This window comes from Coffea eugenioides, chromosome 3, assembly GCF_003713205.1.
Source record: "Coffea eugenioides isolate CCC68of chromosome 3, Ceug_1.0, whole genome shotgun sequence".
Lineage (NCBI taxonomy): Eukaryota > Viridiplantae > Streptophyta > Magnoliopsida > Gentianales > Rubiaceae > Coffea > Coffea eugenioides.
In genome coordinates, this window is record NC_040037.1 from 39,127,876 (window position 1) to 39,141,783 (window position 13,908).

The 13,908-nt window shown below is 37.6% G+C and overlaps 1 pseudogene; it reads right to left on the bottom strand.

The window, feature by feature from the left end:
- Positions 1-1,948: 1,948 nt before the first annotated feature.
- LOC113766573 lies at positions 1,949-13,834 on the bottom strand (annotated as a pseudogene).
- Between the last annotated feature and the right edge of the window lie 74 nt (positions 13,835-13,908).

Here is a 13,908-nt window from a genome sequence, read left to right on the forward strand (position 1 = left end):
CACACCCCACGAAGTAGCTCTTGAGGATATAGGGTATCATTAACTATTACATCATATTTGCGGAAGCAATAAATAGTTAATGCGAGACTTATGTGTAACACTACAACAAAAGATAATAAAATGACAAATTAACTTGTCTATTGAGCCATACATGCTCATTATTACATGAATAATTCAAAAACAATATCTATTCAATCATTATTCGACCTTTCCAATAGTAATCTAGCTCTACCAATTCCAATCACTATCCGCAATAAACTCGTAAAACATACTCGCTCACTACATAAAAATGTTAAAGTGGTGGGGTAAGCATCACTATGTTCAGTGAGTAAAATATACCACCCTTGTTGGACCATGTATGTTACATATATATTCATATATTTGCAAATTGTTATACAAATAAGCACACAAAGTACACTAAGAGAAGCCAATCTTTGCACGTTGGTATAATATATAAACATTCATTAAATATTTATTGGCTCTTAACAGTTACATGTGTTCAACAACGCTTAGTAGTCAGGCTAGATTAATTTATTTTGATATGGTCTCCAACATTGGATTTGAAGTTTGGGGTACATTGGTCGTGAATGGAATTTTGGTTTAGGCCAGATGAATTTCTTAAAGATCTTAGTAGTCATAAGGATGACTTTATTCTTTTAAGCCTACTTCATTCTTATCCAAACCTAGAAAACTCTCCTGAGGATTTCCTTGATAGCTACAATGTGGCTTGTGTACAAGGACTTGTGTGGAACCAAATCTTGGCATCCTATACTGAAGATGATGCAAATATGGGCAATTGATTGTAAGTTTGACCATTCCATGGGACCCATAGAATTTTGCTGAAGGGGTGAACAATTTTTCAGTGTTGCGTGGAATTTAACATATGGGTTGTGAGAAACAATTTTTATGACTATGTCAATGGAATTACTTGAGTATATATATATAAAAGGTGATTGACAAAGTACTTTTGTTTTGTTACTGTACAAAAATGTTAGTTTATGACTTTTGAGTAAAAATTTAGACTATTAGGCCTATATTGTTACATGAACAGTTAAAGCCAGGGAGGTAGATGTAATTTACAAAACTTGAGGGGACTCTGTAATTGTCAAAAATCTCAGGGGTGGTTTCAAAAATTTTCCTTAGTATAAAGTTTGGTTCCTTCTTTTTCAGTTTTCTTTTTGGAAATTTTTATCCATCCTGACTGCGTTCTTTCTATCCTCCTTCGTCAGCAACCATTAATTAGGTTATGTCTTATACATTTTTTGTTGGAACCAAGGCATTTGTTGCTTTTTATGGTGTTTCTTGTAAATGAAGGAACCTGTACTCTAAACATTTCTTCTTTTTTTTTTGGAAATATGAAGAAAATTCTAAAAATGTTCTACAAAAGGAGTTGTAGTTCCAATGTTGGATTTTGAAATGGAAATCTTTGCATCTAGTAAATTAGAGCTCTCGTTGAGTTTGCATATGCAAATTGCAACGTTACACAAGGATATTTATTTGTTCTTTTAAGAAGAAAATGCATCCGTTGACCAGACCAGTTTGTATTCACATTATCAAATACTAAATTTCAAGAAAAACATAACAACATTATGTGGGTGATCTTATGGGTGGCAGAAAGGGGAAGAGTGGAAGAACCCCCTAGTGGCATAACACTGCATAATTTTGGGAGAAAGGGAGGAGGAGAGAAGGAGGTACTAAAGGACGCATAAATTATAGACCACTATGATCCCAAGCAGTTCAAAATCCGCAGGATGAACTGATGACCTTACACCTTATATAACTATGTCAAAATCCCACATTCAATACACAAGGACACGATACTCATCATAACGCAATATTTCACCATTTTAAAAGTTTTCCCCATCAACTCTATCTCAAATTTAAAGGTGACAAGATACAATGGTACTCATAGAACTACCACCAACAGGTATCTTGAATCTTGAAGTGCCTAATTAGGTAGACTTGCAACTAGTAGAAGAGGGACTTTCCTTGGCGTAACGATCCCAGGTGCTTCAGTCATAGCCAAATCCTCTGGTCCTGCTCCACCAGCCAATTCAAAATCAAAGCTGCAGATCAAATTTGCGAGTGCAAGTTCAGCTGTAACCAAGGCAAATGCAGAACCAGGGCAGCTCCTCCTTCCGGAACCAAATGGGATGAACTCAAAATTTTGCCCTTTAATCTCCAAAGAGCTATTCAAGAACCTCTCCGGCTGAAACTCCTCAGCATCTTTCCACAGTTTTGGGTCCCTTCCAATTCCCCAAGCATTGATAATCACTTGAGTGCCGGCAGCTATATCGTATCCCATTATTTTGACTGCCTTGCTTGATTCACGAGGAACAAGTAATGGAACTGGTGGATGCAAGCGAAGAGCCTCTTTTATTACTGCTTTCAGGTAATGGAGGTTCTCTAAATCATCTTCAGTGATGTATGATTTGCATCCTAAGAGTTGTCTCACTTCGTTTTGTAATTTGTGCATGGCATTTGTGTTTCTTAATAGCTCTGAAATTGCCCACTCAAGCAGCGTAGATGTAGTATCAGTTCCACATACAATCATGTCCTGCCGGAAGCAAAAGAAAGTGAAATATGTATTATCGATTCGTTCTTCTGTTGTTTTTTGTGAAACCAAAAAAAAAAAAAAAGGAACTAGAAACTTCTGTCAAGTTATAATAAAATTAAGGGCAAATTACACCTTACCTCCCTATGGTTTAGTATTTTGTACATAATCCCCTATAGTTTTAAAAATTATGTATAATCCCTTCATAGTTTGGATTAAAGTGTCAAAGTAACGGAAATAATTATTTGTAACGGAACCTATGAAAATGTCGAAATTACCCTTGTTTAAAAACTCAAATGATTGAAGTGACCAAAATATATAAACATAATATACACGACACACTAATCCCTTACGGTTTAATGTTTTACCATATAATCCCCTTATGGTTTTCACGATATATGCATAACCCCCTTGTGATTAATAAATAATTTTCAACTTTACATAAGAATATTTTTGATATTTTAATTGACTCCGTTATGGATTGTAAATTCCATTATTTTAACATTTTAATCCAAATCATGAGAGCATTATATAAAGTTTTTGAAACCATAGGGGGTAAAGTGTAATGTGCCCTAAAATTAAGCTACATGAAAATTGATAGCATAAATTGCACATAACATGGGTTTTTCATATTACCACAAGACCTCTTTAAATGGGTGTGATGGAATTATAATATTCATTTAACCCCCTTATACTTTGCATGAATGTCCACTTTACCCCTATGATTATTGCATTTATGTATATAATCTTCCTATGATCAGTCTCTCTCCTATGAGAGCTCTTTCTCTCTCTACGAGAGCCTTTCCCCCCAATAGTGGGAGCCAAAACTTTTCAACTCTGCAAACTTTTCAAACTTTCAAAAATCCAAAAACAGAGACTCAGATAAGGACCTAACAATTAAATACCTTGCTACCAATCAACGTGAATTTGTTCGCAAGTCCAAACAATTTCAAGTGTTAGTGCTGATTGGTGTCGGAACAGAAGGTGCCAGGTTCCAGGAGCTTCGGACATACTATTTATAGCTGGTCGGAGCTTAGAAGTTGGAACGGCGCAGAACAGGATTTACAGCCATAAATGCATGCTTTTTAAAGCCTGAATTTCACCTAGGTTTCTTCATTAACTCTTTGCTGCATTAGTTACTTTTTTCGTTTTCCTTTCTGTTTTTTTTGGTTCATGTTTGTTGATCTCCCAGTAAGGCATTTACCTAGTGGAAGGTTGCAGATTTGAGTACTCATCTGTATCAGTTTGCTTAGATCCTTTTCATACTTACAGAGAGGTGGGTCTCCACCTAAATCTCATATTACTACTATGGCTGAAGAGTTGACTGAAATCATGCAAAAGTTTGCCTTGAATAGCCATGAATGCAGTGTGACTGATATAGATGCAGGAGATGCTCGCATAGGCAGGCAGGAATGCCAGACCAGTTTGTTGGGGAGAATCAGGGGAGATAAAATAGCTAACTTTACTGGGGTAAAAAATTTTGTGGCAAGTGCTTAGGGTTACCCGAAAGAGCTCAAAGTGACTGAATTAGGACCAAATTTCTTCCAGTTCGGAATTCAAGGGGAGGAAGCTAGAGAAAGGATAATCAGTGGAGGGCCGTGGATTCTAGATAACCAGATACTTGTGCTGAGTAAGTGGTATGAGGGGATTGAGGATGATCCTAAGGCCTTCAGTATAGCACCACTATGGGTTCAAATGTGGAACCTTCCCTTACATTGCATCTCTAAGGAAGTAGGAAAGAAAGTCGGTGCAGTGTTTAAGGAAGTCAGGGAAGTAGTCAGTCCGCAGAATGGAGGCAAAGAAGGAAAGCATCTGAAGGCACTAGTCATGGTTGACATATTCCATCCTTTGCTTCGTGGAACAACAATCAAAGAGAATGGGCTAAAGAGATGGATTAAGTTCAAGTATGAAAGGTGTCCGAACTTCTGCTACAAATGTGGGATAATAGGCCACAGTGAAAAGGCTTGTCAGTCTAAGGTACTAGCAGGAAATGGGCAGCTAGAGAACCAGTACGGGCCATGGTTGAGAGTTAATTTTGGGAAATCTTCACCCCAGAAGGAGAATAACTATTACAAATCTTCTTCTAATAGACAAAACTGGGGGGTGGAAAATGGGGAACTGGTGAGGAAAGAATCAATAAGGCAGGAAGAGGAATATGAGTCCACAGCTCCACGGGGGAAGGAAAATATGAAAGAAAGGGATAAAGGAAAAAATACACCTAAGGAGGGAGTGGACTATATATCAAGGAATTTGAATGCAGAACTACAGGTTCAGACTCTGGTCAGCAAGGAAAAGAGAGTAGAAAACCAGGCAAATATGGACAAAGGGGAGGAAATAACAGTCGAGGAAGTCCAGGCAGGAGCTCAACAATCCAGCAGTAATAAGATGATGGAGCTTCTAAAAGAAATGGAAAGATGCAAAAAACCAGAATTCCAATGAACTAATGGAGAGGATGAGGTAATGGTGGACAGGGAGCTGCAAGAACCAAAGCAAAATGCTGATCTAACCATCCAGGAAGATGGTAGTAACAGTACTGTGCTAAGTGAGGAACAAGGTAAACCAGTGGGTCAAACTAGCAAAGGAACTCAAGTAGAACATCCTCAGAGACAGGAAAGGAAAACAAGGAAAACAACAAGGATATCAATGGGAAGGGGAAGGAAGGCTTTGCAACAGATTGATAGCAATTGTCTGAGCCAAGTAGGAACGTCTAAAAGGAAACTGGCTGTGGAAGATGAAAATATGACAGACTCTGAAACAAGCGAACACACCCAGAAAAAAAGCAAAGGGGGAGACCAAGTTATGGAAATAGAAGGATTAAAGGAAGTGGTGGGTGCCAGCCTTCACTGGACCCCAAGTAATCCATGAAGGTTATGGTGTGGAACTGCCAAGGTGCTGGGAGCCCCTTGACAGTTCCCCACTTGAAGGAGTACAAGCGACTCCTCTCCCCAGAAGTGATGTTTCTATGTGAAACTAAAAATAGGAAACAATATATGGAAAAGGTCCAAAGGATTCTAAATTATGAGCACAGCTATATAGTGGAATCGATGGAAAAAGCAGGAGGCATGGTCCTGTACTGGAGTGCACACACCAAAATACTGCAGGTCCAACACACGGCCTTCACTCTAGAGGCTCAAATACAGGACCAAAGCAGTAGTAGTGACTGGTGGATAGTTGGGATCTATGCTAGTTGTGATGACTCAATATGGAGACAACAGTGGTCGGTTATTCAAAGAAGGAAACATCTATGGGGTAACAAATGGATAATAGTAGGGGACTTCAATGACATTTGCTCCAATGAAGAGAAATGGGGAGGAAGAATCAGAGAAGAGTGGACCTTCACTGACTTCAAGAACTTTATCAATGAAAATCAGTTGATTGACATTGGCTACGAAGGTCAGCCTTGGACATGGAGTAATCACTGGGAAGGGGACGGTGAAATTAAACAAAGGCTTGATAGAACACTGAGCAGTGTAGAATGGAACATGAACTTTGGAAAAGCAAAATGCACTCACTTGAAGTCCCATGCGTCTGATCACAGTGCTTTGCTGTTGGATACTAACCCCATGGAAAGGAACAGGAAAAAGAGATTCTTTTTTGACAAAAGATGGCTTCAAAGAGAAGGAATAACTCAGGTTATCAAGGAAGCTTGGGACAAGAATGTAGAGGGATCCAGGATGTTTCAGGTTAAGACAAAAGTGAGGAATTGTAGAATTGCTCTACTTAGATGGAGCAACAAAAGTAACAGGAACTCTAGGAAAAGGATTGAGAGTATTAAGGAGAAGTTGGACCAGATTCAAGGAACTTCACTGGAAAGCATCAGGAAGGAAAAGGCTTCTCTCAAAATGCAACTGAAGGAAGCCTACAGGGATGAGGAAATGTTCTGGAGCCAGAAAGCTAGACTCAAATGGTTACAAGAAGGAGACAAAAATACCCAGTTTTTCCATGCACAGGTTAACGGTAGAAGAAAAGTGAACAGAGTGCAGAAACTACAAAAGGAAGATGGGACATGGACAGAAAATGAGATTGATCTGGGAACTGAAGTTGGTAACTACTACAGGCAACTCTTCACCAAATCAACCGAGAGTAGTAATCATGAGATTATAGATGGAATCCCAAAATCCATTTCTGAGGCTATGAACCAGGATCTAACTAAGGTAGTAACAGAAGAGGAAATCAAATCTGCAATCTTCTCTATGGATAGCAACAAGGCTCCTGGCATAGATGGGATGTCCCCCCTTTTTTTCCAAAAATTCTGGGATATAATCAAAGGAGACCTGGTAAATGCTATAAAAAGCTTTTTTCATTCTGGTATTATGCTAAAGGCTATTAACCATACAATCATTTCCTTGATCCCAAAGGTCCCCTGCCCCACTAACATCAAGCAATACAGACCCATTAGCCTTTGTAGTGTGATTTACAAAATTATAGCCAAGATTCTAGTCAATAGGCTTAAACCAATTCTGCATCATTGCATCAGCATTAATCAATCTGCTTTTATCCCTGGGAGACACATTCTGGATAACATCATTATCTCTCATGAGTACTTGCATCATCTGAAAAATAAAAGGCACGGAAAGGATGGATTTATGGCTGTGAAGCTTGATATGGCTAAGGCCTATGATAGAGTCGAATGGCAGTTTTTGCAAGATATGATGGGAAAATGGGATTCTGTGATAAATGGATAACATGGATTATGAAGTGCATCACTACAGTCTCCTTCTCTTTTAACATCAATGGAGAGTGTAAGGAATACATTGTACCAGAAAGAGGGATAAGACAAGGTGATCCCCTGTCACCTTATTTATTCCTCATATGTTCAGAAGGTTTCTCCAGTCTACTGAAGAGAGCAACACAGACAAGGAATATGGCAGGCATGAAGATAAGCAGACATGGTCCTTCAATAACCCACCTTTTTTTCGCTGATGACTCCCTGATCTTTTGCAAAGCCAATTCTCAAGAAGCCAAGGAGCTGAAGAGGATACTAGAGGTATATGAACAAGAATCTGGTCAGATGGTCAATTTAGACAAGTCCAGTGTGTTTTTCAGCAAAAATGTGGATGCGGCAACCAAGGAGGATGTGTGTCTAGAACTAGGAGGAATTCAACAAGTATCGCAAGGGAAATACTTAGGACTGCCCATGGTGATATCAAGATCTAAGGGTCAGCTGTTTGGTTACATAAAGGATAACATCAAAAGAAGGATGCTAAGCTGGAAAAACAAGCTTCTAAGCTCAGCTGGAAAAGAAATTCTGATCAAAGCTGTGTCAATGGCAATGCCTAATTACACAATGTCTTGTTTCAAATTGCCTTGCAGGTTGTGCAAAGAGATAAGCTCTATGCTTTCCAACTTCTTGTGGGGAGAAAAAGACAACAAGAATAAGGTTCACTGGGTAGCTTGGAAGCAGCTGACAAGGGAGAAGAAATGAGGTGGTATGGGATTCCAGGAGATACAAAGTTTCAATAGAGCTCTGCTGGCTAAACAGATTTGGAGAATCATCAGATATCCAAATCTGTTATCCAGCAGAATTCTAAAAAGCAAGTACTTCCCAAATTGCAGTGTGTTGGATTCCAAAACCCCCAACAATGCCTCATGGTTTTGGCAAAGCATCATGAGTGCAAGAGAAGAGTTTCAATGGGGAATACGGAAAAGGATAGGGAATGGTCTCTCAACAAGAATCTGGGAAGATCAGTGGATCCCAAACCAACATTTAGGAAGGCCTGTCACAACCAAGCCAGGAGACTGCCAAATTCAGAAAGTTGCTGATTTGATAGAAGGCTACAGGTGGAACAGAAACATCATTTTTAAAAACTTCAAAAAGGAGGATGCTGATAACATACTCAAGATCCCCATAAGCATCACAGGAAGATAGGCCAATTTTTTCTGGACAGGAAGTCAGAAAGGGGAATACACGGTGCAATCAGGATACAAGGCAATCCAAGCTAAAAAAGAGCAAGAGGACAGAGGGAGAAGCGAAGGAATTGAAGCTAGCTACAGGCCAAGAAGGACTGACATGTGGAGAGTGCTGTGGAACCTAAGGATCAGTCACAAAGTCAAGATCTTCATATGGAAAGGCCTGTAAGAAGCGATTCCAATCAAAGAATTAATATGGAGAAGAATATCAAAAGGAGACCCTATATGCTCAGGCTATGGGGAGGAGCTAGAAACATTGGAGCATCTTCTACTGAAGTGCAAGAAAGCAAAGGAGATCTGGAAAGCTGCACCAATACAATGGGATGGGATTCAGGAGCTGACTGGGAATTTCAGCAGGTGGTGGACTGCATTATCCGAAGCAATTCAGAGAGACCAGGGGATAGACCATATATCTCTCACAGCTTACATTTTGTGGCATATCTGGAAAGCAGGAATGATAAGGAGTTCAACAACAAAACGCATGAGCCAGCACAAGTGATCACCAAAGCCTGGAATGCATGGATGGAGTTCAATGATGGGATAAAAAAGACTAGGAATTGCAGTATTGAATCAACAACAGTCCCACCTCACAGGCAGGAACAAGAAGCTAGGCAAACTCTAGATAACAGAACCGTAGGCATGCAGTTAAGAGTAGCAACCAAGTGGAACAAGACATCAAAGTCCATTGGATATGGTATAGTTGCAGCTGACTGCAGAGGGCAGGATGTGATGGGATGGAAAATGAGAGAACGTGAGAGCTCAAACCAAGTTCAACACGAAGCTGAAGGTGTTAAATGGGCTTTGATCAAAGCAGCAGAACAAGGATGGAGGCTAGTATGTATTGGAGTCCCTAATACGGACCTTTTGCAGCAAATACAGGGAACAAAAATAGTAGGCATATGGTTAGCTACACTAATAGAGGACATCCGCGAGCTAAGTAAGATGTTTTATAAATGCTCCTTTTGCATAGGGAAATATAGAAGGAATGATCTAGTTTGGTTGTTTAGCGCTCAAGCCTTGAGCAATTATTTTGATGTAGAATGGGTTAATCCCAATCTATTGTGCTAAGTGCACATTGTATAGCATCGAGCAAGTCTCGCCTGTATATTTTCCTTTTCCAATCAATATATTCCTATCGTTTCGACAAAAAAAAAAAAAAAAAGTATATAATCTTCCTATGCTTTTATGCAAGGTGGTCAGGTTATTATTCGGTTTAATGCTTAAGTAAGGACAATAATGGTATTTAATAAATGACGTTACAAAGGCTATTTTTTTTATCAAACTTCCACTTTACATTTAATTACATGGGTTTATGTGAAAATCTACATGCGGTTATGTGTAATTTACCCAAACTAATATTTGAATGCCTTGAATATTTGGTGTCTGCACTCTGCATGATTGCTGAAGGCGCTTGGTAGCTTGCTCTTTTCAGTTATACGTTAAAGGAATCCACTTCACTAGGAACATATTCCTGCTCTACTTACCTATATAATGCATGCTATTTAAGAAGAACAGTTTGTGTAGCTAAAAGTATTTAGTTATACTTTATTATATTCCATTCTAAAATTCTTAAATTGTCATTGGCATGATTGGATTTGGACAAGAAAAACACAATCAAGATAAAAGAATGTATCAAGTTATTCACATGGTATGTCAAAATAATAGTAAATGACTAGGGTGGCTTTGGAACTGTTTGCAAATATGGTTCAAACCTATAAGCAGCAACGTATTTTATTATCTGAAGATTACTTGTTATTCCTAGGTAATTTGTGTGAGTTTCTGAAAATCAACTTTTAGGTTTTCACAAAATCAAATCCAATGCCATCAGTTTTTTCATTTTATACAAGAAATGCATGCAATTCAGCCATCGACAGATCAAACAATGACAAACTTATTCTTTTTTTTTCACTGACAACTTATTTAATGACAGAAGACCTGTAAATCGAAACGTTAAAATTGTAATAGGCAGATAATCAAATGAAAGAAAGGAAATAAATGGAGCTGATAATCAATTTTCTTTACCAGAATGATGGCTTTAAGGGAATCTCGCTCAAAAGCAAAACCGGTAGCATTTGTTCTCTGGATTTCGAGCACAACATCCACAAGATTCTGCTGCTCTTTCTCATCACCACCATTCTTGTTTCCACTTTTTTCCTGCTTTTTAACTGCCTCTTGAAGAATTTTTTCCAAATATTCATCAAAATCTTTGGCCACTTTTTTCACCTTTGCTTCCAAGCCATTAACATTATTGATCCATGAAAGCCATGATATGTAACCTCCAACGTTAAAATCACCCAATAACATGATAAATTCCTCAAAAAGTTCCTTAAACCTGCTCCCACTTTCCTCTTCTGAGTACCTTTTTCCTATGACAACCCTCGAAACTATATTGTTCGTAAGTGTTGCCAAAATTTCGTCCATACGAATTATCGAAGACGGAGCACTTTTTCAACATTGATTCAACCTCTTCTTCTCTTATGCTTCGGAACGACTGAACCCTCTTGTTACTTAGAAGCTGAAGTACACAAATGCTTCTTACTTGCCTCCAATATTCGCCGTAAGGAGAAAATGCTATGCTATTGAATTTGTAGAGTAGTCTCCCAGCAAAGGCTGCTTTAGGCCTATTGGCAAAGATTAAATCATGTGTTTTCATCACTTCTTCAGCTGCATCAAGGGATGAGATAATTAGCACCGGCTTGCTGCCCAGATGAAGCAGCATTGGGGAGCCGTATTTTTTAGCTAATGATTTCAGAGACCGTTGAGGGATTGAACCGAGTTGATGAAGGTTTCCGATTATGGGAAGCTTCGGAGGGGAAGGTGGAAGTTTCTGTGAGGGGTTTGAAGTGGAATTTCGCCATTTGACAACAAGGATAGTGAAGAGGAAAAAAAGAAGTAATGAGATAGAATGTTTGAAGAAGAAGCCAATTATTTGCTCAATTGGAAGTATACATCTTTGCTTTTCCGTTCAGAAATGTGAATTGGTTTTCTTTGGCTTCGTTTGAGTTCCCTACTACAATTATTAGCTTCCACTAAGAGCCCCCTTTTATAGATAATTTGAAATGCAACTTCTAAATGAATGTAAGCCTCTTTTTACCTGATAGAGACATTGATCAGGTAACTGAAAATCTTTGATTAGATTCTTAAACCCTCTTCTTTTTCATTTGAACATGGTAGGAATTTTTAATTGAAAGTGGAAATTGGAACTAACTTTATTCGTAATCCTAAATATGAACAATAATCACGAATGATGTATTAAGTTGAATAAGGTTTAGGCAGCAGAATGTCATAATCAATCATCATTTCACGCATTGAAATAGCAAATAAAACAACAAAAAATGTAGATAAAAAATTCACAACAACAGTTACAACTAATTCTGTATTTTTTTAACACATCAGGGGTCCAGATGGTAAAAAAAAAAATATTCTGAAGTTTATTTGTCGTATTTTTTGACTTTACTCGATGGCCTTTCCCTAAAATCTCCAAAATTAATCAGGATTGCCTGCACAGGAAAGTGAAAGCCGGCACTCTTCCCCTCCCCCCCCCCCCCCCCCCCCAACACAGCACCCGAAAAAACAAACAATCCTCTTGGTCTATTTTCTCCCTTAAGCTCTTAGAATACTAGAATATCTTATAAAACATTTTTTTAAAAATTAAGGGGTATAACTTGTCAGTGTAAAAATGAAGGGGATCTGAATGGTTCTTTAAAGTTCATACTCTTTGTTTCTGCCTTTGCAGTAAAATTATGCATTATTGCTTACTTTTCAGAGTGAATTACAAGTTTTCCAATTCCAAAAGAAAAAAAAATCCACTTAGCCATGCCAAAATCGAATCATGAAGAAGAAGAAGAAGAAAAACATGTATTTCAAATTGGAAAAGTGGTCTGCGTGAAAATTTAAAATATTTGGACGGCTAAAACAATAATAGATACAATGATTGGTTGCGACAAAAAAAAAACGATTAGATAATTAATCTACTTAATATTGCAATCATACAAAGGGATCATAGCAAAGATAATGGTATCATTGGTGATCCATCACATCTTTCTAGAGTAAAATATACATCACATTTTTTAAACAAATATAAGATAAAAATACATGCCAATACTCTTCACTAATGTGCTTTGATATACTGTCATAACACCTTTAATTAATTAAGTCTAGATTTTACCTAAAAAAGTTTGGTAATATTCAACATCTACTTCTGACTAAATAGTTTGTTATGTTTCACGGCAAACACTTGGATAGACTTGGCTTGTATAGACCATGTAATCCAAATTTTAACACACCATCTTACCAACCCAAAAATTGAAGATGTAGTAAAATTTAGACTGCATGATCTATAAGGCTAAATCTATGTAAGTTTTCTTATTTTTCTTGTTTCAAAATTCGAACTGCTTTTCTTTTTAAAAGACCATATTGAAGACCCCTCCCCCACCAAATTGTGATTCACAATGTAAGTGATCTACCAATTCTAACCTCAAAATTTGTAGCCGGGTTGTTAGATGGTTTGATTCACAACTGAGAGTTTATTTTTAGGATGTAAAAACTTGAGTTTTTAAATGTGAAGGACCAATTTGCTTCGTTTTAAATGTGAGGGACGAAAAGAATATTTTTATGAAATATGAGGGATGAAACATGTCATTTTCCCTTAGCAAAATAATAACCAAAAATCACATCTGATTTCAAATTCCCTTTTTTTTTTACTAGAGCTTTTTAACTTTCTTTTTTTGGATACGACGACGACGACGATGATGACGAGGTGGTGAAATTGGAGAGTGAAGATGAAAGTTTCAGTGGTAACATTGCAAATGTGGGTAATTTGGGCACGAAGACAGGAAATTTTTAGAATTTCAATTCTGCCCCTAAACTAGTGTTTTTCTTCAAGAAATAAAACAGGAAAACAAACTTTTTAAAATTATAATTAAGCCCCTCAATTGATCCCTGTTGTTTAGAAAATTGGGATAGTTTGGGAATTTCAAACTTCTTTGTTCCATATCAGTTTAAATCACAGGGAGTTTCATGGAAATGTTTGAAAGATAAGGAGGTTCCATGAATTTCAGTTCACTTATATTATCCTCTAATTTATCAATGAGAGGCTTGAATGAATTTGAAAACTTCAAGGATGTCTTAATCAGTTCTCCAAAGTAAAAAGTTGGTTCCAATTAACAACACCATTCTAACAATGTTAGGTTGATAATTAGTTGACTATACTTAATTTATCAAAGATAGGCTTCATTGAAATTACACACTTTTTAAGGGACATTTTTTTTTTATAAAAACAATATTAAAAAAATGAATCCCTGCTATTACTGTTGAGCCCCTTCTATTGTTATTTTCCTCTCCCTCTATCTCCACCACCACAATCACCATATTCTGTCATCTCAACCCCAACCCAAAAACACACACACACACACACAATGTGAGCTCAATGCAACACATATCCT